Raw genomic sequence first — 12,517 nt, forward strand, 5'->3', positions numbered from 1 at the left:
CTGCTTTATATTTTGAGCTCACCTATGGTCTGTGAGACATTAGGATACAGTCCAAGGCCAATGAACATTCTAATAGATGGCGGGAAATCTTTGAGGACCTAAAAATAAACGGATTGGCCCCAACATATAAAATCTGACACATCGGTGTTTACAAATACAGAATTAAATATCTACGTGACTTTCCACTAGTCAAGTGCAGCTCAAGTGAACTCACAGTTACATAATTACACAGGAGGTAGAACGGGGGCTCATTATATGGTTGTTATGAGGTAAAGCAAGGGGGCCAGAAGAAGAAAGGCCCAGAGGCTCCTGAGTCTGTGGGAAAAATGAGCTAATCCCACTCACAGGGATTCATTTTCGAGGTTATTTGAGCCACTGGTTCTTAGTACCAGCCGGTGGGCAGGTGCCGGGCTGGCTACATTCATTCATTCAACAAATACGTCCTGCGATGGCTGGCCCCCGGTGAGCCTTGCTGGGAGGCAGGTGCTGCTGGTGAAGGTGTCGGCAGGAGAGCAGGGAGTGCAGAGGGTGCAGCGTGGGCTCCGGGGAAAATGAGCCAGGGTGGTAGAAAGGCATGCTGGGTAAGCGTCCTGGCTCCACTGTGAACCTGCTGGGTGGTCATTTCCCCTTCCAGGGTGTCAGTTTCCTGGTCGGTAAAACTCCTTTTGTACAATACTCGCACGGGTTTGTGTGTGTGTGTTTTCCCACGTCCTCGTGCTTTTGAGGGAAGTGACCTTTCTTCGACCTCTTTTGTAAGCTTCCCAAAGAGCACGGTCAGAAATGTTTGCACACAGTGGGAGCCCCATAGAGGTGTGGAGGGAACACTAGATGTTCTCGGCTAGCAGGTGAGCTCCGTGCTGGGGATACTGTGAGTTTCAGGGTGACTGGGGGAGGGGGCGGACGGGATTTCATTTTTATATTCCGTTTACAGAGAATTCTCGTAACACGGTGCCTTTCGATCTTGGCGGTACGTTGGAATCACTGAGGGAGCGCTGGAAAGGATGGATGCCCCAGGCCACTTGAATCGGATTCTGGAGATGCGGCTCCTACTTTTAAACACACACTTATTGGGGTGGCTGGTGGTTAAGTGTCCAACTTCAGCTCAGATCATGATCTCACAGTTTGTGAGTTCGAGCCCCGCATTAGGCCCTGTGCTGACAGCTCAGAGCCTGGAGCCTGCTTCGGATTCCGTGTCTCCCTCTTTCTGCTCCTCCCCCGCTCATGCTCTGTCTCTTTCAAAAATAAATAAACATTAAAAAAAAATTTTTTTTAATGTAATGTGCATCCAGGCTAAGGATCACCACCTAAGTCTGTGTTTCTCAAAGTTCACAGAGCACAGAATTACCTAGGGCAAAGGGAGGAAGAGGGTGTTAAAACGCTGCTCCCCAGGCCTGTCTTTGGCAGTGCTTTTCCATTCTTTGGTGTAATACAGTCCTAGGAATATGGATTTTAACTGATCCCCTAAGAACAACAGGTCTTAACTAATGCCTCCAGCTGCCAATGCCATAGTGATCTCCTTCTCCTGCAACTCTTACCTTGACTTAAGCAGGATTTCCCAAATTTCCTGAGTAATAGAATCACCTGGGGCACTTATTAAAAATGCAGATGTCACCGTGCGGTCACCACTATAATGACAATTGAGGAAGCAAGGGTCATCAACGGATGCTAGAGCCACTGAGTAAAAATTTGCTGGATGACAGAATGTTCACATGGTTCAAATGACCACGTCCCAAATTATGTACTGATTTAAAAAGGGGGACCTGCACCTTTACAATAGAGAGTTCCAGAAGGCCCCACCTCAGCCCAGTGATGGAACCCAGCCTCGCCAAGAATGGGACAGCCTGACATTGTGTGTGTGCCCTGATGTGATGCAATATGACGTACGCGTCACCTTCTATGGCATATTCTTGCCAAAAATACTTAACCTGATTTTAATCATGAGGAAAATTTAGACAAATCTAGAATGTGGGGCATTCCACCAGCCTGGACTCTCTTTTACAAAGTTAATTTTTTATTTAAAGGTGGGGAGCTATTCTAGATTAAGAGGGAATAAAGGGGCATCAAAGCGTGGACCTTGGTCAGATCCTGGATTGAGGAAGTGAAGGGCTACAAAAGAATTCTGTAGACTATAGAGAATTTAGCTCTTGTGTGTATATTAGATGCCATTACCGAAGCAATGTTAATACTCTGAGATGCGATCACGGTGTTGTGGTCATGGAGGACGGCTCCTTCCCTCATTCTTCGGGGATGCCTGCCAAGGGGAGGGTGGATGAGGAAGAAAGAAAAGCCTAAATGTGCCAAAATGTTCACCATCGGTGAATCTAGGTGAAGGGTATTCAAGGGTTCCTTGTACTTCGCTTTCGATTTCTCTGCGAGTTTGATATTTTTCAAAATAACAAAATCTGGACCCTGGGAAGGAATGCAGATCCCGGAGCCCCGTCCCTTGAAGGTTCGGATTCCGTGCGCCTGGAGTGAGGCCCAGGGTCTGTGGTTTCAAGGGGTGCCCAGGTGATTTTTCCCTGATGCAGGGCCTCACCATCCCTGGAGGTCCCCCCCCCCGGCTAAAAGCACCCCCCCCGTCCCCCACTGGCTGCCCTCCAGTTCCCCAACACCTTGCAGATACGGTACTCCCATCTCCTGGAACATCCTGTTCCCTCGTTCTCTGCTGAAACCCCACGCGTCTTTCGGGTCTCAGCCCAATGTCACCTCCTCAGTGAAGGCTTCCCGGAAGCCTCTCAGTTAAACCCCCTGGCCTTGGCTCTCATGGTCCCCGGGACCACAGCTATCATTTTACATCTCTTTTTCACCATTGGATTCAGGTCTGCCTCTCCCGTTTGGACAATGTGAGGGGTTGAATGGTGTTTCCCCCTCCACCCACCCCCCACCCTCCCTTCAAATGTGGGGAGGACCCTCAGGACCTCGGAATGTGACTGCATTTGGAGACAGGACCCGGCTGACACCTTGATCCCGGACTTCCATCCTTCAGCACTGTGGGAAAAGGAGTTTCTGCAGTTTAAGTCCCCAGTGTGTGTCTCCTGTCCTGTCCTGTCCTGTCCTCTCCCAGTGGACAGATGGGTGGGGCGCGTCCCCCAGCAGGCGCCAGGTCTGTTTTATCTGCAGGAGGAGCACAGGGAGGATGAAGGGATCCTGCTTCACAAGGTGTGGGAAGGGCTTACAGAGGCCCTGCCGCCGGTCCCAGCTCGCGCCGGGGTTCAATAAACAGCTCCCGGATGCGGCAACATTTTGGACAGCGGGCAGCTCCAGGTTTGTGTTTTGCTGTGGTCGCCGTGGTGGCCCTCAGCTCTGTGTCCATCTGGCCGCTGTCACTCTTTGCCTCTGGGGGAGGACAGAGACCACCCGGAGCAAACAAAGTCGTTCTCCACTCCTGAGTGGTAACACCCACGCTGGAAAGCCAAAGCGCTCATCCTGGGTTACGCCTGGGACAAGAGAGGAAGGGTCTGGCGGAATGCTAGAAATCCAGGCTCGGCAGATGAAGCAGCGCTTATCCCCACACAGGAGGCTCGGCTTCTGCGTTCTTGAGCGAAGGCAAGCAAAACACCCAGGCGAGAAAGGTTGCCGGCCGGCAGAAAGGCAAAGCAAATCCTTCCTCTCAGGGAGGAACAGGCCAGGGATACGACACAGGAATCCCTTGGAGTGAGGGGGAACCCAACACCGGTACAGCCACTTTGAAGAGGACTTTTGCACTTGTTTGGAAAAGTTGGATATGCGTGTCCTGTGACCCAGAAACTCCACTTTTAGGAGGACCTGGCCTGGAGCAAGGCTCCCACCGGTGTAGGAAAAGAGGGGTCTAAGAATATTTATTGTAGTTTGATTTGTAATGGTAAAAGATGGGCAACATTCTGAATATCTACCGACAGGGGACTGGAGATCAATAAGCGAAGGGCTAATTTATTTATTAAAAAAAAAAAATTTGTTTTATGTTTATTTATTTCTGAGACAGAGACAGAGCATGAGCAGCGGAGGGACAGAGAGAGGTGGAGACACAGAATCCGAAGCAGGCTCCAGGCTCCGAGCCACCAGCACAGAGCCCGACGCGGGGCTCGAACTCACAAACCGTGAGATCATGACCTGAGCTGAAGTTGGTCGCTCAACCGACTGAGCCACCCAGGCGCCCCTACGAAGGGCTCTTTTATTATGATGGAATTCTAGACAACAGAGAAAATGAACTAAAATAGAGCTACCTGTGTCAACACAGACAAATGTAGAAAACAAAAATGTGAGTGAAAACGAAAGCAAGTTGCAAATGGATCCTTGCAATGTGATACTTTTATATTTAAACACACAGCAGCAACCAGTTATGATACATACGCTCGCCGTAGAAGTGTGAAACAGTGGCCCCCGTAGATCTATTCTGCTCTGCACCGCTGTGGGCTAAGCCGTAGGGATTCCCTTGTTCTCTGGCTTCTCGTAGAGCTTAGCCAAAGGGAGGCACCAGCAGGTTTCGGAACACTGAAGAAACAAGGCCCTGTGATTTGCCTGTATCCCTCCCCTGAAGCCCAGGGCCTCCTTTGGGGGTCCTCTCTGTGCTTTGGTAATTGCTGACTCCCCTCGCCTCAGTCTTCCCATTCGTAAAATGGGGATGATTAAAGATGCCTACTTTCTAAGTTCACTGTGTGGACCTGGTGAGCCCAGGTACTTGGCACAGTGCCCGCCAGGTTATAAACACTCAGAAAGTTAGCTTTTATTATCATCAGTCATCCTTTCTCTAGGCCTACAAGGAAGCACCGCCCTCTTTCTTACACATAAAAATCTCCTGGCTTCCTTTAACGTGACTTGAAATTTCAAAATACAAGTCTGCACGGAATCTCTTCTCTGAAACCATGGGAACCAAATGTGCTCTGGAATTCAGGCTCTGGGGTTTACTAAATATAATGTGGTGCATATACTCGATATCGGTGATTCTCATACTTGAACATGAATCAGAATTACCCTTAGGGGTCGTTAAGGCACAGATGGCCGGACTCCATCCCAGAGTTTTTGACTCAGGTCTGGGGTGGGGCCTGAGAAGTTCCATGTTTGACAAGATCCCAGTTGATACTGATGCCGCTGGTCTGGGGACCACACTTGAGAACCAGTGCTATTAAATTTTTTTTTTTTTAACGTTTATTTATTTTTGAGACAGAGAGAGACAGAGCATGAATGGGGGAGGGTCAGAGAGAGAGGGAGACACAGAATCCGAAACAGGCTCCGGGCTCTGAGCTGTCAGCACAGAGCCGGACGCGGGGCTTGAACTCACGGACCGCGAGATCATGACCTGAGCCGAAGTTGGCCGCTTAACCTACTGAGCCACCCAGGTCCCCCAAGAGAACCAGTGCTATTATATAATACCCCTAGAGGGAATCTAGGGCAGCACCCCATAACCAAACACTAATATTTCTGCTGTGAAATGTCGGTGAGAGACGATGCATGGCCTCACGTCAGTTCAGATTGGGTCTAGCTATTGAGCGAGTTTTGCAAACTGATGAAAACCTTTCACTTTTCAGAGAATTTTGGATTTTAAAGGAAAGTTTAAGGGATTGGGGACTTGTAAATGAAATCTCATGACCAAAGACAAACGCATACAAGAAACAGTAGTGTTAGATTATGCTTTTTCATGGTTTTTTTTTTTTTAATTGATTTTTGAGAGAGAGAGGGCGAGCTGGGGAGGGGCAGAGAGAGAGGGGGACAGAGGTTCCAAAGCGGGCTCTGCGCCGACAGCAACGAGCCAGATGCGGGGCCCGAAGTCACAAACCGTGAGATTATGACCTAAACCAAAGTCGGATGGTTCACCGACTGAGCCACCCAGGCACCCCAGATTATTCTTTTTAAAACTACACTTGACCCGCCACCATCAGGGATTGTGAATGTTTGAATGAATGAGTGAGAATAAGCTGCTCGTGAGGGAGAAGAGTAGGTCTCGCATTCTCTCTATTGGCCACCAGGTGGCAGCAACAGCTCTGCCTCAAGGCTGGGGAGAACATTGGCTGGAGAGGGGCGATCCGTGCCTTTCCGTGAGAGAGCCAGGCTCACGGTAGCTGCTCTAGAAGAGCCTTTGGGAATTCATGGTGCTATGTAACTACCCCAAAACCTTAGTGGGGCAAACAACCATTTTATTATGCTCATAAATTGTGGATCTCAAATTTGAAAAGGGCACAGTAGGGACAGTTTGTCTCCGTTCCACATGTCTGGGGTGTCAGCTGGGAAGACTCAGGGGCTGGGGGTGACTCAACAGCTCAGAGCGGGAATCACCTGGAGGTGTCTTCACTCACGTGTGTGACGTCCTTGCTGGGTGTCAGCTGGGACCTCAGCTAGGTCCGCAACAGGAACATCTACGTGGGGTCTCTCCATTCCTCGCAACATGGCAGCTTGCTTCAAGCGTGAATGTCTCCACCCAGCCTCAAGGGGAGGGAACACGGTCCGCCACGGGATGGGAGGAATGTCAAGGTCACTGTGGTCATTTGCTAGGGCCGCCATAACAAAATGCCACAGACTGAACAGCTTAAACAATAAAAATCTACTTCCCATAGCTCTGGAGGCTAAAAGTCCAAGATGGAGGTGTCAGTGGGTTTGGTTTCTCCTGAGGCTTCTCTTCTTAGCTTGCAGTTGGCGGCCCTCTTGCTCTGTTCTCACATGGTCTTTCCTCTGTGTGCCCACCCCTGTGTCTCTGTGTGTCCACGTTTCCTCTTATAAGCACACCAGTCAAACTGGATTAGGGCCACCCTGATGCTTATTTATTTTGGAAGGAAAGAGCGACAGAGTGTGAGTGGGGGAGGGGCAGAGGGCGAGGGAGACCCAGAATCCGAAGCAGGCTCCAGGCTCTGAGCTGGCAGCACAGGGCCCGACGTGGGGCTCAAACTCACCAGCCGTGAGATCGTAACTTGAGCTGAGATCCAACGCTTGACCGAGCCACCTAGGCACCCCCTTAATCACATTTTTAAAGACCTTATCTCCACATTCTGAGATACTAGGGTTAGGGCTTCAACATATGAACTTGGGGGGACTCAATTCAGCCTATAACAGCCACACTGTCAGAAGAGCATGTGGGATGGGAGACAGTCCTACGGCCATCTTGGGAAAACACAATCCGCACGGCCCCCCCTCCTCTCATTGCACCAAAGGCTCCAAAGGCATCACAGTTTGTTAAGCACATCAGACTCAGCCTACCCCCGTGCCTTTGAACACACTGTTCTGCCTGCCCGGGATGCCCTCACCCGCCCTGCTCTAATAGGCCACCCTCATTCACCCGTCCAGAGTCACTGCTCGTCCAGAGCATTCCTGACCTCTGTCCTGGGTCATCGCTGACCATCATTATCTTCACCACCTCTTGCCAGCCTGGCCACAACCACTGCCACTCATGGACCGCTTCTTTGTGCCAAGCTAAGTTCTACTGGTCTCATTTAATCCTTAACCCTCGAGGTCAGTTTTATAGATGAAGAGGCCAAAGCAGAGAAGTCAGCAACCCAGAGCTATGAACAAGTAAATGGCAAAGTCAAGACTTGAACTCAGGTCTGCCTGCTCCAGAGCCTGTGTCTGTCACTTCTTACCCTCCGGGGCCTCTGATGGCCTCCTCTGTGCCACCCCCACTTTGGTTCAACCCTCCTATCAAAGCATCAACCCCTGCAATGATTCGGACTGCACCAGCTCTGGTCCCATCTGCTGGTCTTACCTGCTTATGCTCTGGCTGCTCCAGGGACGGTCTCACCTGAGACTGTGAGGAGGCCGAGGGCCAAGCACGCCTTGCACGTTACATTGTCCATTACATTGTAATGCGGTCACATTGACGGTTCACCATGAACCACGCCTCTCAGTATTGACGCCTTTGTGTACCCCCTCCCCCGTGGACTTGGGACTTGTCCCCGTGACTTGTTGTGGCCAGGGGGACACCAGCAAATGTGATGCGAGCAGGCGCTCCAGAAGCACGCGTGCACAAGCTTGGAACACTGCCACCTTGTGCACAAAACTGGAGTATACCTGAGGACGGGAGACCTTGGGCAGAGAATGACCCTGTCGCCCTACCTGTCCCAGGAATCCCAGCTGGGGCCTGGATTGCCCATGGTCATAGCCAGCGTGCATGTTTTCGTCTCAGATTTGCCTTCTTCACTGACCTCTCAACCTCAGGGACTGACTGCCTTTCCCCAAGTTCACACAGCCTGTGAGTGGAGGACTCAGAATTCCAGCCCAGGTCTGGCCATCTAGAAAGCTACAACAATAGCAGCAAGAATAACAATAATTAATAAATATCATAACAAAATACAAAATAAGTAAAATAAAATTTAAGTTAAAAATCATGAAAATAAATAAGGAGTGTAATAATAAATATGTTATTATAATTTTACTTTTTTGCTACAGTCCTCTACTTAGTGTCAAGGACATTATAGATTTGAACCTTCTCTGGTATATTTTTACCTCCATACTCTTGTTTATATTTTCAGGATAGCACACTGCTCTTTAATTAGAATAGCCATGATGTTGGGGCACCTGGGTGGCTCAGTCGGTTAAGTGTCCGACTTCGGCTCAGGACATGATCTCACTGTTCCTGAGTTCAAGCCCCGCATCGGGCTCTTTGCTGACAGCTCAGAGCCAGGGGCCTGCTTCGGATTCTGTGTCTCCCTCTCTCCCTGCCCCTTCCCTGCGCACGTTCTGTCTCTCTGTCTCTCTCTCAAAAATAAATAAAACATTAAAAAAAAAAAGCCACGATGTTGCCACCTTGCAGTCCACTTGTTTGTTCCATTATATTAATATAGTATATTCTTCCTGTTTCCTTTCTTCTTTAGTTCCTTTGCTCCAGGCACACAGTCTTGGGCTTGGTCTGTGCATGACCGTAGCAGGTATAAGCCAGGATCCGTGACATCCAATCCCAAAGCACTGCTGGAGTTAACGCAAGCACAGCACAGGCCCCAAAATGTTACAAATAACCCAGCTTTTGTTTTTCAAATGCCATGAAAGGAAATGGCAGACACGAACTTCCCAGGAACACTTAACTCAACGCCTTGTTTCCCCCCTGGCCACTACCTGCACACCTGCAGTCTTCCCAGTTCCCCTGTCTCTCTCGACCATCTCTTTCCTGTCCTGCTTCCTCAATTTCTCCCAGCCTCTGCAGTTCTGTCTCCCTCTCCCTGCTTCCTGGACTCTACATCACAAGGCTTAACTACCTGTTGCTCACACGACACTAGAGATGTCTGATTTTTTACATTTAAGAATCCAGGGGCGCCTGGGTTGGCTCAGTCAGTTAAGCATCTGACTCTCGGTTTTGGCTCCGGTCATGATCTCACGGTTTGTGGGTTCGAGCCCCGCACTGACAGCACGGAGCCTGCTGGGGATTCTCTGTCTCCCCTCTCTCGCTGCCTCTATCCCATTCGTGCTTTCTCCTTCTCTCCAAAGAAATTAATAAAAACTTAAAAAATCTATTTTTAAATAAAAGTAAAGTCCAACAGATTCTCACTCAGGTCCTGAGGACTAACAGGGGAGCGTTGTGGGGCTGGTGGACACAGCCTCACTAAACAAACATCACTGACACGAATCAATTCCATTCCTACATGCTGGCAACAAACAATTAGGAAATAGCCTTTTTAAAAAAAAGATGCCATTTACGATAGCAATGAAATCTAGGAGGTGTCTAGGAATAATAAACCCACATAAGATCTTTATGGAGAAAATTAGAACACTGTAACTCCAGACAGTGAAGAATTAAATGTTCCAGACTTTAATAAAAGGTTCGCACGTGAAATAAATAGCATATACAAAACCCGTACGGAAAAGATATATATGTCCCATGTCAAACTAGGTAAAGGATATGAATGGGGAATGCTCAGAAGAAATATAGGTAAGCAGAAATCAAAGAGCTATTCACTAAAACCACAGTGAGATATAATGTACTGAGCATTAGAAAAAAGATTTTAAAGTTATAAATATGCAGGATCTGTTGAAGTCTGGAAAATGGGTGGCTACCTGTAGAAAGAGTGTAAATTGGTATCATTTGGGACAGTGCTTTGAAGTACCAGTCAACATTTAAAACATCCTCTCATCCAGCAACTTCATTTGCAGAGTGTATCCTTTCCGAATATGCGTGTGTGAGGGGATATTCACTGCAGCATGATCCGTAAGGGAATAAATTCAGAAACAGAGCTATTTAGGGGCGCCTGGGTGGCTCAGTCGGTTAAGTGTCTGACTTCGGCTCAGGTCATGCATGATCTTGTGTTCGTGAGTTCGAGCCCCATGTCGGGCTCTGTGCTGACAGCTCAGAGCCAGGAGCCTGCTTCGGATTCTGTGACTCCCTCTCTCTCTGCCCCTCCCCCGCTCCTACTCTGTGTCTTTCTGTCTCTCAAAAATAAATAAAGATTAAAAAAATTAAAAAAATAAATTTAGAAACAGAGCTATTCAAACGCCATTCAAAAGCAGAATCATTAAATAAATCGTGACATGAAATACCATGGAATACCGTTCAAATGTTCGAATGAATGAGCTGACTTCACAAACAATGTGCAGGAAATATATGAATAAAACTGGTGTCGTCCTACTGCATGACATGAAGACCGGAACAAAGGAAAAAGGCACTTTTCCATTTGGGGCTAGAAGAGTCAATAAAGGAAAGATACCGTCGTCCATTTCTCGCTCTGTAATTTTAATGGGATGCACATAAATGTTCCAACAGGATTTTTCTGGAACTTCACAAACTGATTCCAAGGATCATGCAGGAAAAAAAAATTTTTGAAGTCCTTAAAAAAACAGAGAGAATTCTGGGGAGACAAACTCTGTTGCATTTTAAAGTGTGCAACAAGGTAAGAGTACGAGTTCATTACGAATTCAGGAACAGACAGAGAGATGGATAGTGCAGATGAGTGAGTCTGGGAGTAAACCACAAAATATAAGGTCATTTAATAAATAATGAAGGTGGCATTTAAATCAGTGGAGAAAAGACAGATTACTTAATAAATATTGTTGGTACAATTGGCTGGTTATCCGAAAAGTAATTCAGCTGGAGTCCTACCATAAACCTCCCAATAGCAATTCCAACTGGATAAATAAATCATGATACATGCGTGCAGTAAAATACTCCAGAGCAACGGGCATGAGCGAACCACGGCTACATGCAACAGCGATGGGTCTCAAATTTTTATTTAATGCTTATTTTTGAGAGAGTATGAGCCGGGGAGGGGCAGGAAGAGAAGGGGACAGAAGTTCTGAAGCAGGCTCCGTGCCGACAGCAGTGAGCCCGATGCGGGGCTCGAACACACGAACCGTGAGATTGTGTCCTAAGCCGAAGCCCGACACTCAACTGACTGAGCCACCCAGGTGCCCCACAACAGGGATGCGTCTTAAAGACCATGTTTAGGGATGCACAATTAGGTGGCAAAACTATAGAGAGCACAAAAAAGAATATGTTAGAAGTTGATACAGTGGTTTCTTACCAAGGGAAAAGGGCAGATTTTGATCAGGAAAGATCATATTGGGGGTTTCTGGGGAGGGGCATGGACACCAATGTTCAGTTTCTTGACCACCATGATTATACAGGTGCTCATTTTCTAACAAGTTGTTAAGTTATATACATTTATATTGTATGCCATTATGTTTTTTTACATTAAAAGGTTTAAAAGAACTAAATATATGGAAAGAACACATAAGATTTTTTTTTCATTATCTCAGAGTAAAGCTTTTCTAAAGATGAGATAAAACCCAAAAGCAATTTTAAAAGATTGCTTGATTTGAGACCATAAAGAATTATGCATGGAAAAATACTTCAACAAAAGTCAAATGACAAACACCCATCACAGGAAAATGTTTGCAATTCTTACCACATTTCTTAGTATAAAAGGGCAAAGGGTGGGGGGCAGTTTTTCAGAAGGCTGTGGATGAGTTATCCATGGAACATAACATAAAAACAAAGATAAAAGAAAGAACACGGAGGTTCTCTTTGTACTGATGTGGTATGGTTTCCAAGATATACTGTTATACTGTGCATAGCACGCTACTGTTTGTGGGGAAAGCATATACAGGTCATGGACATGCTGATCACATTCTCACGGAGTTGTCATGTTTGTGACACATACACACATACATACATTTTTCAAAGATGACAAAGAAGCCACTCCGTATGCAACGACGTGGAATGACATCTAAGACATATTGCTATGTGACAAACAAAACAAGGCTAAATGAGAGTACTAATGCTTTTTAATTTAATTTTTTTAATGTTTATTTATTTTTCACAGAGAGAGAGAAACAGAACGTGAGCAGGGGAGGGGCAGAGAGAGAGGGAGACAGAATCCGAAGCAGGCTCCAGGCTCCGAGCTGTCAGCACAGAGCCCGATGCGGGGCTCGAACTCACACACTGCGAGATCATGACCTGAGCCGAAGTCGGACGCTCAACCGACTGAACCACCCGGGTGCCCCTTTAATTTTATTTTTTTAATGTTTATTTATTGTTGAGAGAGACCGAGAGACAGCGTGAGAGTGGAGGAGGGACACAGAGAGCGAAAATCCCAAGCAGGCTCCGTGCGGTCAGTGCAGAGCCCGATGC

This window comes from Panthera leo, chromosome A3 (genome assembly GCF_018350215.1).
Source record: "Panthera leo isolate Ple1 chromosome A3, P.leo_Ple1_pat1.1, whole genome shotgun sequence".
In the NCBI taxonomy this organism is placed as follows: Eukaryota; Metazoa; Chordata; class Mammalia; order Carnivora; family Felidae; genus Panthera; species Panthera leo.